The following is a 19934-nucleotide window of genomic DNA, read 5'->3' on the forward strand; positions in this document are numbered from 1 at the left end:
TAGTCTGGGAATATTGTTTTAATTTTGCATAATATATATTTTCCTTCGAGCCCCCAAGCACTCGTGCTTGACGGTCATCTCTTGTCAAAGAGGTTCCTTAGGGATAAGCATTTTGTAATGTCCTTGATCGTGTTTGGGATCGTGCTCGTAAGTGCGAGCGATCTTTGTAGTGGTTTGCTACTCTTAACAAAGCCGTGAGGTGCGACTTTCAGTAAAGAAATCGGCAATTTTTGAGTCGAACGGATACGGCAGGGCCCTATAGAAGTCAGGGGCCTTTTTGGGTCTGGGATCATTTTCGGCGCCCTTGCCTGGGCGTTAAAGATTTCGGCGCCCAGCGCTGGGCGCTGAAAGTGATTTCTGGCGAGGCTTCTTGGTGACACAGTTGGCCTCTTGTTCGTTCGTTTTCTTTTTTTCTTTTCGTCTAGAGATTCTTTTTTTGGAACGAACCGTTCATTTGAGATCACCGTTGATTGGTGAATAATTTATTTCTCGAGAAACCGTAGCCTTATAGTGGACCAACGGTGTTTATTATTTCCTTATTCGTTCGCCATTTCTTAGCTTAGAACGATTGTGGGATTAATCTTCAACGCCCAAAGTCAGGCGTGGGATTTGGCGTCGGAGTTGATTATTGGGCAGATCTACCTCTTTTCCGTTCGCTTATTTCACTTGGAGATTCTACGTATTCTCTTCTCTTTTGTTTTTCTTTATTTTTTGAACGTAGAATTTTATTAGAGATCACAATGAGCTGAGTGATCGTGATGATTTCTCGAGAAGCCGTAGCCGATTGGTGGACTACGGTGTTTGTCGCTTTGGGGCGCTTATTTAAAGGAACTGTCGCTCTTAAGGCGTGCAGTTATTGCAATAGTGGGCGAGTCCATATGGCCCGAGGAACATACCTTGAGGCGTATATTTTTGATCGCTCGTATATATTTTTTCTTTTGAACACGGTCGTGAATGTTCGATACTTAGAATGATGATATGTATGTGCGAACGAGCGCTCATAAAATGGCCGTTGTGTGCGGTCCATTAATCAGTTTGCTTGAATCATTTTTTTTGAGCAATGACTTATTTTGAATAGTTTGCTTAGAAGCTTGATAGGGTTCAGGCCCATTCATGAAGTGGGCTCAAACATCGTGCCCTTTCGATTGTTCAAACATTTGCTTCGAGATTTTTTTATTTTGCTATGGTTGTTTCGTAGCTTGGAGCCCCCAAGTATGCATGTTGGGATGCTTCCTTTTGGCGTACGATTTTGGTAGGTTCTTTCGAGAAAGATGCCTTGGGGTTCCGCTCGTGTAGGTGCGAGCTATCCCTTCCGTGGTAGGTAATATTTCGCTACCTTTAATTCTTAATGTAGGAGTCGTGGGGCTTGCATTTTGAATTTGGGCGATAAGTAATCTTTGCCTCTTTTACACATGCTCTTGGTCGTGCCTGCATTAGTGCAATATGCCTTATTCTCTTTTTTTTTTTAGACTTGTACCGTGGGATGGTTGAACTTATGGTGCGACGTAGGCTTGTGTGGCCTAACCGCATGTATTAGAACATTTCTCCAGGTGATGGGATATCATTATTATTTTTTGCATTGGAGTACTTCATCATTCCTCGTTCAGGTGCTCGAACAAGTGTAACACCTTCTGCGTGGGTGTGCACGGCTTATTACTTCGTTCGATGCGAGGATTCATAGGTGTTTCTTTCTTGTTTTCATATCTGGGCAAAATTTGGCAAGCAAAGAGATTCAGCGCCCAGGCTGGGGCGTTAAAGATATCGGCGCCCAGCTCTGGGCGTTGAAAATGATTTCTGGGCAGACAGTTTTTATCTTTGATTTTTCTTTCGCTTTTGCTTTGGAACGACGTAGACTGTGTAACGGATGCTTGTAGGGCGAGCGTTATGTGCAGTAGTTTGATCGGAGTTTTGGTGACTCGCGATTTTCAGTTACCCTTGTTAGTGGGGTGACTTTATATATTCTAAGTAGTGCTTAGAATTTGGGAGGGGTTGTAGCCATTCTAAGGTTCGTTTTACACGATTGAACCTTAGGATTGTGCCCCTATGACGTGTGTATAGCATTAGAGTCGAGAATTTGCGATAAAATCGTCATTTCGAGCATTTTTAGAGTGTTTTTCTCAAGCCCCCAATTGTAGCTACGGGATTGGCTCGGTGCTATAATGCTTGGCATACGTTTTTTATGCATTCATGGTGACATGGATCATGAATAGTTTGAACCAGACTCGTTTAGTGCGAGGTAAGTTCGAGTAGTGATTTGCTACTTCTCTTGTAAATGTCGTATTGTGCGATATTGCCATGGTCAAGGTAGTCACATGTTGAAGTGTGCCTTGACCAAAAGCTAGGTGCCTTTCATTACCCATAATCATGTTTAGAAATCTTTTTTACTCACTTGCAACATCGAGATAAACGCATACTTAGCTTAAACCAACGACATTTTATTATGTTCGAAGAAGTCTTTGAAAATTATTTGAAATCCGAGTCCTACTGTGTACAATCCGAGGTGTCCTAAGTAAGTTGTCTTATAGAAGGGTTCGTACAGGATTACATGAGTGAATCAAAATACTTTTATGATTTTTGGAATGCCGTCTAAGGATTTGCTGGAAGCCAGGGTGCAGGCGTCAAGATATTACCTGTGCCCGTGTGGCACATGCTTTAGGTTTTTAGGACCATCTTTTCCAGAATTGCGGGAATATAAACCGCTTTCAAATTGACTTAGATTTACTTGGTGTATGTCTGCACAAAAGGTCAAGGTATACTTAGTTATTTCCCTAGCTCTTTCATTTCAATTTTTATCCCCCAGTTGCTATTATGTCTTCTCATTAATGATGCTTTCAGATTTCGATTTTAAATGCCCATGTCATATGTCTGAGTAGGGTGAGCCTTGGTTAAGTGCCAAGTCCTATTGACAATGTCTGGTTTTTTTTTCAAAGGGGATTAGCAAGCATTTGAATTACCATGAACGGGTGCCCTGAGTTCGAAGGAACGATGGGGCGATGCCGTAGAACAATCCTCTTTATTGCAAGCTTACTGCCTTTACTACTTGTTGGCGATTATGACTGTGTCTAGTGGTGAAAGAAGGTCTTTAAGCGAACGACTATGTCTGGTGGTAAAAGAAGGTCTTTAAGTGAGTTAGTTCGCTTTAGGGAGGGTCAAGTCGAGTACTTTAGAGGTCATGGACGCTTGCGCTAGCCCCCATTCAATTGAGGCAAAGAGATCTTTTGAGTCTTGGCTAAGTGCCTAGGAGTGTGAGTGCTCCTTCTGGCAAGGGTACGTGCCCTTTATTATTTTTTGATGTGTGCTCATTTTGGCATCTTGATGACTTTGATTCTTCCTTTGACTTTAAATTTTTCTTTCGACTTGGATTGCAAGTAATTAAATTTCAATAAGGGACTCTATTTTTTAGTCTTGTTATTCTATAGGCTTTAACATTTTTGCAAATTGGTTGGACCGAATCATGGATTGCCTACGTATCCGCCTTAAATAGATTTAATTTGGAATCAGGTCTTGCGTAGTTCTTAGCCAGAAAATGGTTTCTTGGAATGTCGATTTTAAACAAGTACGTTCGAGTGGAACCGCAATGTTTGAAATAGGGTGAAATAATTGTACGAAAATTTTGGAGCGCGCGGATTTTGCGTATTTTATACGATCTTCTACCCCCCAAGTGTTCGTTATTCTTCCATATGTATATAGGAAAATATACGAACACTTTTAGGAATTGGGAGTTGGAAGCAAGAACGGCGCCCAGGGCTGGGCGCTTTTATTTTCGGCGCCCAGGTCTGGGCGTTGAAAGCGTGTTCTGGGCTGCCTTTTTGCGCTGCTCCTTTTCGTTTCGTGCCAAGTATTTGCGAATCTTTTTTTGTGCGCTAAATGCTTCTTTTCCTTTTTTAAATGCTTCTTTTCTTTTTTTTGTGCGCTTTGCAAAGTTATTTTTTATTATTATTTTTTATTATTATTTTTACGTTAAGCGTAGAACGTACTTTTCATTTGTTTTTTTTTTATTCGTGACTCAAGGCGGCTTGAAAGACGGGTCGAATGAGATAGGATAATTTGTATAGGTATTAGTCAAGCATGAGGATTACATCTGCTAGGACTCACAATTTGCAGCCTCGTGCTAATATCATGAGTTTACATCGGCCAATGAGTAGCATGGGGACGGCTCAAGGATGTATCCAAACAAGTTATATGGTCATTATACTAATGGTGGTGTAAGAGAAGTTTTGGGCTTTGGAAATAATGGGTATGACGCACGTGTCAATGGCCGTACGTAGTCTGCAGTTGATAACAAGTTCAAGAACAAGAGTCGAGGTAATGGTTTCTTGGGTTATGGCAATGAGAACATGGATGGGTTAAATGAGCTGAACAGGGGCCCCAGAGCGAAGGCGTCTAAGAACATAAGGATTGGAAAGGGTAGACATCGTAGAACTTTATGTAGTTTTTGTGGCATGATTTGGATTGGTTGACTCAATTCGTTTCCTTCGTTTACTTGGGTAAATTTCTCACTTTGGGAGGTACGGGCTAAGTATTTCATGGCTCGCTCTTTTCGCTCTCCCTTTTCTCTTTCTTTTTAAGTATTTCATGGCTCGCTCTCTTCGCTCTCCCTTTTCTCTTTCTATTTTCTCTTTTTGCTTGGGATTTCTCCCCAACATAAATCCTTCAAAATTTTTTATTTGGGATAAAAGGTAGATGGTTGTGGTCTTTGAGTCACGAGGCGAGACTGAGTGAGCCTCGTTTGGTAGGCCTATAGTGGAACTTTAACTTTAGTAGGCCTAGGGTGGACCTTTAGCTTTAGTAGGCCTAGGGTGGACCTTTAAATTGTCTTACTTTGCAAGCGTATTTAGTCGTTTCTTAAAATGTGCAAATAGCGTAGATTCAAAATGTTGTTTTTACTTTATTGAAATTTAACGAAAGAATTACATCGAAAATAATTTTTTTTTTGTCAGACTCCAGTTTCTGGGATTTAATTGGAAGTTGTGATTTAGACTCGAACTTTCATTAATCTTTCTGATTATAACCCGTGTATGAATATAAGGAGGTGGCCTAGACTCAAAATAATGACGTGGCGTAAGCCTATAATACTTGACCAAGCAACTCTCAGACTTAGGCTAATTGGACCATAACTTTCGTTGGTTGACACTTTAGATTTTAACCCTTGGGGTGTTCATTTGTCCTGCGCCATTTTGCTTAATGTTGGCAAGGTAGTTAGTCGGGGAGATCGAATTTTCATTTTTGCAAGAGTAGAATCATTAGTGCGGCTTCCCTCTTAGTGTGTATTTCTTTACCCCGATGGTAGCCTTATGGCGTGCCGATTTGGGTATTTTCATGGTTCGTCATGTTGCATTCATGGAAAATCTTTTAGTCTGTACTTAGGAGTATTTCAAGGAGCGAGTGGCTCGAGAGGACTATGATAGTCGTGACCCAATGTGATCATAAGCCTTGAGGCCATTAATTTTTTGTTGATGGTATTGACACCTTAGGTTCACTTTGGGGGTTGTGCGACTATGGGGGAATGATTTTCAGAATGTGACTGTTTCCATTTTGCAAATACTATAATATATTCTTTTTATTGGTGGGAGAGAGTATTGAGGCCGTAGATTCTTAGCAAGGGATGACAATTACATATGGGTGCTTATTGATTTAAATGTTAGGAAGGGAGACTCAATATGGTTTAACCTTTTAACTTGCAGAACGACACCAAGCATTAGGACCGATTCTAAGACAACTAAGACTTAGGATTTAGATTGTACTTTGGCATAGCCTAGTCTAGACTCGGATTTATTTATTTTTTATTCGAACATTATTTTTCCTTGAAAACTCTATTTGAACATTTTTTTTGAATACTTTTCCCATGTGACATTCAAGGCCATTAGCATGCTCGGTTTTGGTGCCGAACATTGTCGTCGTAGGAGGCCTAACAACGACACAAAGAGTTTTTTTATTTCATAAGTCGTTCTTAGAATTGAGTGCCTTTTCGTACGCCCTTGCAGCAATTTGCACGAATTTTCTTTTACTGCTACGTATTTTTTTATGCGCGGGCACCGAGGCTGTTGTGCCTGACCAAAAGGCTAGGCAGCAACTTCAGCGCCCAGCGGTGGGCGTGAGAATATTTGGCGCCCAGCCAGGGGCGCTGAAAATGCGTCCCTGACTGGTACTCGTATTCTGTTCGCGTATATTTTTTTGTATATGCGACTTAATTTTGCGTGCTTGCCTAATAACGTCCTTTACGCGTTGTGCAGCATTGTGGGATTCGTTACGGGCCATCCTGAGCGTCGCTTATTTTTGTGGCGATCGTTCGGGGTTGCGGAACACGTATCTTGGCATAACTCTTTGGCCAATTGGTGTTTATGAATGTTTGGACAATTTTTAAGGTCGTTGGTTTTCTAGCATTATTTGTCACACACAATCACATAATTCGCTACACATAACTAACATTACACCATGAGGCAAAAATAATAATATGTCATGTAGTTTATGATAGGCTTCTATGGGTAGTATTTGCGCCGGCTTGGTACCGCTTCAATCGCAGATCCAACACATGCCCTGGTCGAGGTAGTGCCTTCAACAGCCGAATTTCGCCCAAGAGGCCAATCACGATTTAAGCCAAGGGGGCATGCACCAATGAGAGGGACCTAGTGGGCGAACGATTGGGTTTGGGACGGGTGAACTACTAGCAAAAAGTGCCGAGTGGACAACATTCGAAGCGTATGCACCCCCCGGTTGGCGATGGGTATCCTTAGTCCCAACTCCCGAGATGAAACATCCCAAGCGAGCCAAGATTCGTTATGCGGTTCTGCCCGTTCACATTAATATGCTGATTTTCAGGTCGTCCCAACTTGATGGCGAAATAAACGCGGGGTAGGATCGTTTCACCCTTCGGCTATTTTGATTACCTACGAGCACGAGTATTTCCTTCACTGTCCCCAGTGGAGTCGCCACTGTGAGGGGGTCGAAAAAGCACGAGCCTAATGCGTGACCTCGTCCCTCGTGGGCGTGACGTTTCTTTTTGTCAAATCAAGTGTAATTGGATTTCCTGTGAGTTTACACCCAATTGACTAGTAATATAGGAGTCACCATTTAGTTTTTAATGACAATGAGAAAAACTGACAAAACCCGGTTATCGTGACATAAAGGGAGTGCAATTATGTTTGACCACGACGGCCATAGGTTCCCTTGTGATCCCTGGTGTGGGGATCTCTCAACGTACACCCGCAAGGTAGAGATTGAGGGTTCGGGGGACTGTAACTACCGAGAGGAGTACTCGCTCGTCGATAACTCCAGAGGCAGGATATCCTTACTAGCTCAGCATAAATAATTGAAGGGACATGCGTTAACTATTAAACTAATCTGAATTGATTTTAACAATATGCAACACATAATACTAGATCGATCGTGATTATCTGGTTTAGATTGATTTAGGGGACCTAGCATGATAGTTTAATTGTCCGAGATATTATCTTTGTTAGGCGTGATAGAACAATTAGATTAATAGTTTAACAATTTTATAAAAGGACGAGGAAAGCGATTAAATCATGCGAAGGGACACATTACGACGCACCCTTGAGAGGTGCGTCATGGTTCTCAGAAAACTAACCACTTTGGCTTTGCTATTTCTCCTTTTATTTAACGAATCTCAAGTTTCCGGGCTTAGTTCTTCAGGCTACAAGGGACGGGATACGTTCTGTTCGATTTTTGGATCGATTGCGACAGAACGCGGGATCAATTTCGCAGCGTGAGGCTTAGGCTTAGGGGTTAGAGTTAATACTCAGAATATGAATTGTGTGTTGTGTGTTTCACGTCGAATTTGGGGCTGTATTTATAGGGAAGAGTTCGTGGAAAGATAGAATTTTAGAGCTCTAATCCAAGAAGAATTAGGAGAGAATACGTACCCAGGTATTTTCAGCGCCCAGGGCTGGGCGCCGAAGATTTCGGCGCCCAGAGCCAGGCGTTGAAAATAGGGTCTGGGCCGTATTTCCTTGTCAGATTTGGACTCGTGGAATACGGAGTCTTCGAGACTTATCCGAGTCTTTTAGTGCGTATTAACTTTATGACGGAATGCGTCTGGGCCCGTTACGAACTGTAGGCTCGTTAGGATTTTAATTAATACGTAACTCTTATTTTCGAATTATACTAGGAATAGGATTCCTCTTGCAAATTCTATCTCTTTTAGGATTCATGTTGGAGTGAAACACCTAATTCTGACAGGTTTCTATCTTTTATGTCTTGCCACTTTTAGCAACTACCCGTTACGGCAGTTACTATTTTTAGCAGGTTTCTATAAATAGCAGTTCGGGTGAAATGAAAAGGGTGATCGAGATTCGTTATTTTATAGGAGATGCGTTGCCAAGTGGAGATTTATGTTCTCATCATCGAACCTTCCCTTTCGGGAATGGGGACAAAAGTAGGTGTCTACACCTATACTTGTTCTTGTTCGGTTCGGGAGCAGCTAGGGAAGGCACACATCACATTGTATGTATCTTAATTATGCTAATTGACTATGTGGCAATTAATTTGGATTCCTGGCTTTATGGCTTTTCCGCATGAATTATATTGTTTATATTATTCATAAACCTACAGTGGTATCAGAGCCTCTAATTAATTCCATAATCAATTATAGTTAACATGGATTAAATTTTATAAATTTACAATGAATTAAAGGGGTGATTAATTTCTTGTATGTAATTAATTGCAAATTTGTGCGATTATTTGATTATATGTTTCACTACTACAAAAATTGGCAAAGAGACCCTTTCAAATATGCCAAAGAGACCTTCTCTGGACAGGTCTCTATCTCACAGGTCTCTTTGATAAAGAGACCCCCTCATTAGAGGGGATCTCTTATTAAGAAAGAAAAGACCCTTTATTAGAGAAAGGGGGTCTGTTTTCCTAGTGACTCAAAAAATAATTTAATAGCGGAAGAGACCCACCATTAGAGAAATGAGGTCTCTTTGATAAATAGAGGAGACCCATTGTTAAAGAAATGGGGTCTCTTTGTTAAAAAGTTCAGACCTAATATTGAAGACAGGGGGTCTCTTTGACATTTTAACATTTTTTTATTATGAAAAAGGAGAGACCTATTATTATAGATGACGGGTCTCTTTTCAGCTATATTTTAAAAAAAAAAAAAAACTGTAGCATAAACACCAAAAGAAAAACGTCAAAAACAAAATTATCATAATATTAGTATCATATACAATGCTTAACAACAAAAATTTAGAACTAAATACATATGCAATTAAGTTTTGCTGGAACATTAAATGGCATTAAGCCATTTCATACTACCACCTATATTTTTCCTAAGTTGTGTCTTGAAAGATCACCCAAAGCATGATTCTAACTTAACATGCTCCAACATTCGTATCTAATCCACAATCACGCTCTTGAATTCATCAATATTAGTTTGCGGAGTAGGCACCGGGAGCTCGAAGAAATAACTACAAGACAACTAAAGCAAGTGAGAGAGAGTCCAAGGATCACAACTTTACAAGTCATAAACATAAAGCATAAGATCACTAATTCACAAGCCAAAGTTGTGAAGAACAACATGAAGAAACTCCAGTTATAAAAGCAGAACAAGACAAGCTGATAAGCACAAGATTGTAGAACTATTTTCGTGATTTAGTGAATGACATAAATATATTAGCATTACTACCATTTATTACCACCTACTGTATAAGCCGCTAAAGAGTTGAAGAATGCAGCAACTCTTCACATTCGTAACTGGCATTAGCATAAAATAAATATTAACATACTATATGGGGATGGTATCCGCATCAGGGCTTAAGATAGCTATAAGCCTATAAGGTAATTGTTGCCCATGCTTTATGTAACCAATTTCACTCAATCTTACGATTAAGGGCTTAGGACAGTTCATCAACATCATACCAAAGGTTAATTGAAAACTACAAGCCCCGTTTGGACGTATTGAACTGCTTTCATAAACTATGAAACATCATTTAGTAGTAACCATTTATGGAATACGCCATATATCTAAAAGGAAAAATCCCAGCCAGAATTTCAAAAGCTATAAGCACTTACAGATAGCAAATAGAATCACTCCTCGCGCAATCAAGACAGTAGGCATGCTCGCATGGACTCTGCATAAACAAAAGTTTATAGTTGTTATTAAACAAATGAATTCCACGACAAAACAGATTAGTAATCAGGAATATAGGTATTGTCTTGCATGGTCCAATAATAACCAGAAATGGCATTTAATCAAACTCCTACTATATTATGTGCCCCCTTTCACATTGCACCTGATCCAAGTCTTCTGACAATTTGGTCATCCAACCAGGGTGTTTAACCTAATTTGAAAATATTTCTCAAGGATGCACATAAATTGTAATTTGACTACGGATCAACTCATACACTTTCTACGCCTTGACAATCATAACTTCTCAGAGGACCTCTAATATACAACAGATGCTCACTTCCTGATTCATGGTTTAGAGTTATGTTGATCACACTCCAGTTACAAAGCCACCACCTCCCCCACCAAAAAAAATCTAGTGAAACTTCTCTAATTGGTTTACTTTCTAGATCTGAGAACTAAAGGCAACATCATCTTTCAACCCAAGCAACCCACGCAACCCACAACATCACCAGGAGAAACAATGGTCCAGTCAAAAAAGGCAAACGAATAAGGACTAGAAGTACTTCTGTTACACGGATCTAAGACTACACAAGCTCAGCGAATCAACCGCTTACCATGCATAGTGACACAACCAGGTATCCTGAGCTGAATTCTCATAGTGATAGACCTAAAAGATAAACATTTACTTCAACTAACCTAATATCTCGTGGAAGGGGTTGTTTTATATGCAAGACTCTCACAACAGAAATTCAAACATACACTTTTTTTATCCTATGATGGTGTTAAACTCAATTTTTGAAGGATAGATCCTTATTTATCTCTGTTAAGCTATTCAAATAAGAACTTTACTCTTACCTAAACGGAAACCTGCATAGACAAAATACCAACAGTCGATGCCTCAAAATAAAACAATATGTTATCTGGTCCAATTAAATTTTGACAGAATTATGAAAGGCAAGAAACAAAGACTTGAGCTTCTAAAGAATCAGCAAAACTACTTTGTACATGAAAGAAATTAAGTGAGAAATAAAAGGTTCACTCTACTTAGTTCTCAACAACCACACATTGCTTGATCTCAAATATGATGAATATTTGTGAGATGTAGGTAGATCCCTCTTTTTGGAGCAACATGTTCGACAAAAAAAAAAGGACTCAATAGCCTAGTTCTGCCCATGATTATCTTAATTAAAATGTCTTATCTCAAGTTCACAAGACAATATATGCACAAGAAGTTGCTTATAGACTATACATTAGTTACGACGTCGAATTTGCCCTCCTCGAAGATCTTTCCGAGTAAATTCCGCCATATATACCAGAATTTAAGACATACAACAATATGACAATATGTTACTAAGTTTACCAAGTTTAAAAAAGGCTCAAAGTTGAGAATGTTAGCAGAAGTTTTGCTTACGGCACAATCTGCAATGACCATAGGAAAACCCAACATCATCTATCCAGGTCGAGCAACCAAGCACTCTAATCATCAGGAAATTAGAAAATCAAGTTAACAACTTAAATAAGCTAGAGTTAATTTCTACAGACAACCAGTTTAGATGGTTAGTGAAGATAGACTAGTGTCCTGTCAACTTGATATGTCAAAAGTTACAATCACAACCTATCATATCTATTCAGATAATCAAAGCACCTTCTAAAGAACATCTATAATATCAATATCATTCACGAAATAAATCAAGGGTAAGATTTAATTTTCAAGACTCCTGATAAAACCTCAACCCCTCTACATAATAATTTACAGTTTTCAAAGGATTTAGAGGAAGAGAAACAAGACCTGTAGTACCAAATTTGTTAGAAAAATCTAATATTCAAAAAATTCACAGAAATCATACAAATTTGTGGAAGAAATATTTCCAAAGTGCAGGGTAATTTTCACAGAAAAACATTGCAATTACTCTAACATTCAACTAAAAGTACAACACCAAATCAAAAAAACGAAATTCAATTAAAAGTAAAACACCAAATCACCAAAACAACTGAAAATGTAAAGAGAGATAAATAGATTTACAGATTCGTTACCAAAAATTTCTTAAACTTTTCTTTTAGCTTGCGATTCATCCCTTGTTATGTTAGCTTCTATTTGAGCTATGCGACTTGACTCCCCATACAAAACCTTCAACGCTGATACATCTTTCAATGACGACATTGGCATTTGAAACAATTGAAGCTCAAAAACAGAAATTCAAATTTCGGAAATTAGGGTTTGTTATTCAACTCCGATGAGCTGAAGAAATTGGTGAGCTGTAGAAAGATATATTTGTGGGTTTTTGATTGAGGGAAAAGGGATGCGAATTTGGGAATGATAGAATTCATTGCGAATTTGATTAGATCTAAAAATGGGGGAGGGGGCTTGGTTTTCGCTGGTACAAGGAAGGAAGGAAGATTTAGGGGTTTTGATTCCAAGTTCTGTCTTGCGTATTAATTTTAATTGAATTAGGAACAGACCCGTTACAGAGATAACGGGTCTCTTCTTTTTCCCTCAGTGGACCCCCCCGACACCAAAGACCTCTCATTAATGTCAACGGGTCTCTTTTTTATCTTTCATTGTCTAGTAAGTGGGTCTATGTTAGCATAAGAGACCTGTTATTTTTTATATGAGGTCCTTTTAATCAAAGAGACCCGTTAACTACTCTAAGGGATCTGTTTTTAGAGATCTCTTTGGACATTTTTGTAGTAGTGTTTGCAGGATTTTTCGGCAGTTTTATCAATAATGGTCGAAATCTTATGTTTTTATAAGATATGTGCAATGATTGTGTTGAAACCTCATGCAAAATCGTAATGCCCAAGTCTATAAATCAAGCAATGATTGCATATTGGTACATATGGCAATTGGATGACAAAATGTATTTCTCAATCAAATGTTGGAAGAAACTATGTACATGGTATGTTATAGGATTTGGAGTCCTATACTTGTTCTTGTTCGGTTCGGGAACAGCTAGGGAAGGCAGGCATCAAATTGTATGTATCCTAATTATGTTAATTGACTATGTGGCAATTAATTTGGATTCCTGGCTTTATGGTTTTTCCGCATGAATTATATTGTTTATATTATTCATAAACCTACAGTGGTATCACGAGCCTCTAATTAATTCCATAATCAATTATAGGTAACATGGATTAAATTTTATAAATTTGCAATGAATTAAAGGGGTGATTAATTTCTTGTATGTAATTAATTGCAAATTCGTGCGATTATTTGATTATATGTTCCGAGGATTTTTTGGCATTTTTGTCAATAATGGTCGGAATCTTTTGTTTTTATAGTGAATTTCGCATGTAAACGACGTTTTAAAATTTTGACAGAAATCAAAGATTTGATGCCGAATCCAGAATTCCCAAATTCAAAGCCTAAACTATGACTTTTCGGAGATTTTAGTTTTTCGAATGCAAAATTTGTATTTTTTATGATGTTAAATTAAATATTTGCGAATCTTGTATGTAAACCTTGAATATATGATTGACCTACTGTATATGTTTAACAATTTTAAGGCCTAATATTGTTAATTATACAACCTAATTTATAATTATAATTAATTTGTTGAATTTCAAATAATTTAGAATTTGATTTGAATTTCATAATTAATTGATAATTTAATTAGGATCCTATGATTAAAAACCACCATAAAATTTGTTAAAAATTGAAAAGTTTTAAAAAATTTATGACCTAGATTTTAATCCTTAAAAATACATGTAATCGAAAATTAATTTGAATAATAAATTTTCGCCCAAATTTAATGAAATTAATATGATTTATTAATTTGTAGTTAAATTTAAAATATAAAAATTATTAATTTTTATAAAACCGATTACCAATCTTGCACGCACAAAGCAATGGAAGCTAAGTGTTACCCTTAAGGGGTGTTGCATAGTGCGGGCATGCGACGATGAGCAAGGGAGCTCGTCGCCCATGCGGTACGAAGCAATGAGCAAGCAAGGCATGCGCGCCAGGCTAGGCCCTATACCGTGTGTGCTATGCGGGTGGTCGAGAAAATTGGGCGACGATGCATCCTAGCGCAAGGCACGAGGCAAGGCAGCAGCAAACGAGCAAGGGAGCTCGCGTACCGCTGCGCATGCCACTGCCCAGCGCGCAGCCAGCGAGAAGCAGGCATAACACGAAGCTATTGCGATGTTGTGGTGCATCACTCGGCCAGCAGCTACGCGGTCCCTGGGCGCTGCCTTGTGCAAGCGGCCCATGGGCGCTGCGGAGTTGGTACTTGGGCGAGGCATGGGCTTCGGCCTATGGCCTTGCCTTGGTACGTTTGGGTCGTTTTGTTTATGTTTCGGTTGAAAACGATTTTAATTAAATTTAATTTCGTAATTCAATTTTATCTCGGTATTTAATTTTGATTAATTTAATTATTATAAATTATTTTATAATAATTATTTTACTAAAATTAAAACCTTGATAAAATTTAAATTAATTAATTTTAATCAACTGAAAATAAAATTAAGGGATTTAAATATTAATTTTATATGAGCTTTAAATTTTAATTAAGTTTGTAAGTTTCCGGTTGGACTAGGAAATACAATTTTATGTTTAAAATTTGTAAAGCATGTAAATTCTTGGTTTTAGTGGGAGCTTTTAGTCATTATACTCTTGATTAGGTCTACATTCCTTTAAGGTTAAAACAACTCGATTAGAACTAATAAGGTTGAATAATTTGTAGATTATTGGAACCCTTTGATTAGTTGCTGCAAATGTTTATGTGATGCATGATTTTTTCTACTAACTTGCTATGTGAGCCATTCATTGATAAAAGAATAGGTGAATGGTATATTGTAAATGTACTGTTTTGCAGGTTATGGAAAGTGACTAGTATGGCCCAAATAGGATAGAAAATATGGCCCGCTTACCATTAATTTGAATGTAAAATTGGTCTAATGCACCAAAGTTTTTATTTTAAATATGGTCTGCGTACCATCAAATAGTTGTAATTAGTTTTAATTATAGCATATCCTATTTGAAGAAAATGGCGTCTCCAATGGTGAAATTCAAGACGGAGTTTCCAATCCATTTTCAAAGACAAAGTTTGAAGTTGAAGCTTCAAGATGAAGTCGGGCCATACTAGATCACATTTAAATCTTATGCATGCTTTAAGTTATTTATCGTTTTAAATATGTCTTAATTATGCATGAGATTATGACTTGATTATGTTGCATGATTAAGGATTTTAGTTCACTTAAAATCTAACCAACATAGTAAGAGCCTTAAGTTCCAAACTTTAAAAATTGAGTTAAAGGGTGCCATGCCAAAATAACACTTACTTGGATAAACAAAATTCTCAACTACCACCAAACTAAACCAAATTCGTCAAAACTGTTGAAAAGTAATTTCAGAATATCTTTTCAATAATATATATATATATATACATATATATATATATATATGTATATATATATATATATATATATATATATATATATATATATATATATCTAAAGAGTTGCTAAACTCAGTGGGAACTTAGTGTTTGTTATTCGACAAACTAAGGCCCAAGTATAGATATATGTTTCATTGTGATTTATTCAAATGAGACACAAGGGTTTTTCATGTTTCTACCATGAATTTTTGAGAACATAATGTTTGTTTGCTCGAAATAATGTCCTTTTGGAGGTTCGTTTCCAAAATGACAAGTGGGAGAAATTAGACCTCGAAAGTCTTCGAGGCGAACAACAAACATAAATGGACATTCCGGAGGTTTGTAGAAGTTCTTCAGAAAACCCGAACACTTATTCTTTAAGGACTTTAGAAGTGGCTTTAAAGAATAGACATCTCTTAGAAGACTTTACAAGTGCTTCAAGGAGAACAGAATATTCAAAGGACTTACAAGTGTCTGTTGATATTCTATTGTTTGATGTTCTATACCTATGTAGGCATAGAGTCAGATCAATGAAACTATGAGACTCTTCTATTAGATAGTGAAGAAACCTACAACTTGCAGTCAAACTATTATCAAGAATGGAAATGAGTTTGTGACTTGTGAGAAAGATATGACGAAAATAGATTCCCTAAAATGGTTAGAGGCCATAAATAAACTTAATGTTTAATTGGTTAAAGGCCATAAAACATACTTAGTGTTTTGATGACAAAATTGAAATTTTGTTGATTTGCAAGAATAGTTTCACACTTATTGGTTGCAAATTGGTTTTAAGGATAAAAACCATCAAACATGGAATTGTGTCTTTACACACAAAACTAGATTAGTTGCTAAAGGTTACAAGAAAATTCACGGTGTGGATTGTGTTGAAACCTCATGCAAAATCGTAATGCTCAAGTCTATAAATCAAGCAATGATTGCATATCGGTACATATGCAATTGGATAACAAAACGTATTCCTTAATCAAACGTTGGAAGAAACTATGTACATGGCATGTCATAGGATTTGTGGATCCAAATAAATGCTTGAAGAGGAAAGCTAGCTTATGGAATCTAAGTATGGATTTAAGCAAGCAATTGGGAATTGGAACTGTATTTTAGTGAAGCTAATAAGTATTTTAGTTTCATAAAATGTACATGATTCTTATAGATATATAAGAAGTTTAGTGGGAGTACGTAAAACTTTATTGGTCCTATGTGTATCACACACATATCTCTCTATTGTGAAATAACACTCAAATGATAATTATTTAAATTTGAAATTATTCAATGATGGACCAAGGCGAAACTTAGTACATATTGGGTATTAAGATCTATACCCAAAAGATCTTAGAATATTGTTTTGGATTAAGTAATGGCATTTACTAAATCAAACATGAAAGACTCCATTGGAGATATTTGACCCATGTGAATAAATCTAAGTAATGAATGTTTGAACTATGTATAAGCATTTACTAAGTTAAACATCAAAGAATCTAATGAGATTCTTCACCTATATTATATGTCAAAGAATTTAGCTGGATTCAGTATCTACTGAAATTGGATAACTAAATTTACATGAATAGAATTCAATTGAGAATAATTACGCAAAAGAATTTATCATGTATGATATAATATGAGGATCGCCAAAAATGTATCGTATGGCTTTAGGCATGACGAACATATACCAATCTCTATTGGGCTAAGTAAAGATCAACTAGATTGAGATCAAGAAAAACTTATGGTACTTGCAAAAGTACATAGGAATAGTTGTTGATTCAAGGAAATGAAGATATGCTAAATATTGATGCTACACGCATAAACACTGGCAAAGGATCAAGCAAGATGCCTTTGGAGTTAACTATTGGCAAGGACGAGCTACAGAGCATCGTGTTTTGAAATGGCAACATGGATTGAAGACTATGAGTTGTTGCGTGGGAAATTAAACATTAATTTCCATGTTCAGAGATACAGATGGAAAGTCTTCCACATATCTGTGAACTGCTTGGATAAATAAATCTAAACAAAGCATCACTAGAAACCCTTACAATTGAAGTAAAAGTAATTATTGCCTAAGAAGCAATAAAACAGAGTTGTTTTCGTTAAGAGTTCTTCACTGAACTTAGGTAGATCACATGTCTGTTGACTTGATGGTTCTTCATTGCAAAATGCGTAGAACCACTATTGAAGTAAGAAAGACTAGATCACAAAATAAACAAACTCAAAAGATCTTATCATTCTAACTCGAAAGACATTCGATGAAAAAGGATATTAAGATTGGTAAAGCATGATAACTAAACCTATGCAACAAGTGAAATACAACACTCACATTGTGGCACTGGAAGTCAAAACATAGTTTTGAATTCCATTAATCGTTTTAAAGATGGGTTCGAGGCCCATGGTTATAAAACAATGGGTTGAACATTTATCATATATGAAATGTATTTTCATATTCCATTTAATCTTGGTTTAGTATTAAATGATGAGTCCTTTCAATTTGACGATATATTCAAGATAGACTGTCAGGACCAGTCCTGTGACTAAGAAATGTCTATCAAGTGAACTTGAATGTCAAAAGTTGAAAATGGTCCATGGTCGGAAGTTTTCTATAAAGGTTGACGCATAGAAAACGCTAGACGACTAGAATGCAAGATGACTAGTAGTTCTGTTTCTTAAACTATGTGGACATGGCAATGTCGCAATCATTTGCATAGATACTTACTTGAGAAGATTAGTATCGAACAGACCTATGAAACTTTACTGTAAGAGATGAAAATCTGTCATAAGTAAATTTCATTAAAATTATTAGACACTAATCCTGAATACCTGAGTGATTTGAGATTACTTGTTTGAGAACTGGTTACTTTGACGTTATCAAGCGTCGCACCGTAAAAGGAGACTATAACTGGAGCGCTCAGGTTATCACCTATCAAACGAAGTCTAACCTCAAGATCACAAGATTGGGATTGTCCTCCCATAAATCGGGATGAGATGTTGAAAGTTGTACAAGGCCACTCAGAGAGCTAGAAACTGAAAAATGCATGGCCGTGCTTAGATGAATCATAGGCTATGATTATCTGTTTATTTGATCAGTTGAACTCTGAAACCGAGAAATACCTCTAGACATAATAAGGATGACTACTCTTACCTTATGTTCATGAGCAAGCATCAAATGACAAAGGAATTAGGCAATGCACACTTGTCCCTAAAGACAAGTGGGAGACTGAAGGAAATAATGCCTTTAGTCCAAGTATGCATTCAATGCTAAGTATAATAACTTCAGTTCAGTATTAATTGATTAAACAAGTTAATAATTCAGTGAGATCAAGTGAACTGAATGCCTAGCTAGAGGCCGCTTCAGTTCAAGTGGAATTAATAATATTAATCCACAGCTTACTCTGGACTGAACCCGTAGGGTCACACAAATAGTACGTGAATGGCTCAAGTATTTAAGTGAATATATTATTCATTAAATACTCTATTTATGAACATTCGGAAACGGATCTCGGTTCCAGTGGGAGCTGGAATCGTCAAAAGGCAAAATATAGAATGCTCCGGGAATGATGATATTGCCGGAAACGGAAATATGGATCATGACGGAAATATAAATATTATCCAAGTCGTAGATGTTGCCGGAAACGGAAACATGGTTCGTATCTAAAAATATTATCGGAAATAGAAATATTCCCGGAATCAGAAATATTGCCGGAAACGGAAATATTGTCGGAATCGGAAATATTGTTGGAATCGGAAATAAATTATGGAATCGGAAATATTGAATATTTGTTCGAATCATAAATAAATTCCGGAATCGGAAATATTAAATATTAGTTCGAATCGGAAAACAAATCGGAAATGCGGCGTGAAAACGCTCGACGAACGAGCTTGCAAGACGCAAGGCCCAGCGCCAAGCAATCCCGTGTTGTGGAGCAGCGAGCATGGGCCAAGCAGCAGCGCCCAACGCGCGGGATTGCCAATGCCCAGCGCGCATGGTCCGAGCAAAGCAGCAGCGCCCACTCGTGGGCTGCGGGGTGCGGGGCTGTGTGCTACACTGCCAAGTCTTGGCCGGTTAGGATGGCTTGCTTGTCAAGTAATCGTGTTTTCCTAATTCCACTAAATTTAGATGTTTTAGATAAATCTAAAATACTTGAGTGTTTGATTAAACCTAAAATTTTAATGATATTAATTAACTAGAATCCTAATGGATTTAGTTAATTGATTCCTAGTAGAATTCAAACTCCTCTGTTTCCACCCTATAAATATGTGGTTCATGATCACAATTTATAAGGCAATTCAATAGTATTCCAATTTATAAGAATTTAATACTTGCCTAATATTATTGTGAGTTTCCCGAGTGCACATAAAACCTTAGAGAATATTCTAGTTGGTTGAATCTAAGGCGGATCCGAATGTGTTGTGGACTATCTATGGAGGGTCGACATTTGGAGTCATATACTTGTTCTTGTTCTGTT

This window comes from Spinacia oleracea, chromosome 3, assembly GCF_020520425.1.
Source record: "Spinacia oleracea cultivar Varoflay chromosome 3, BTI_SOV_V1, whole genome shotgun sequence".
Lineage (NCBI taxonomy): Eukaryota > Viridiplantae > Streptophyta > Magnoliopsida > Caryophyllales > Amaranthaceae > Spinacia > Spinacia oleracea.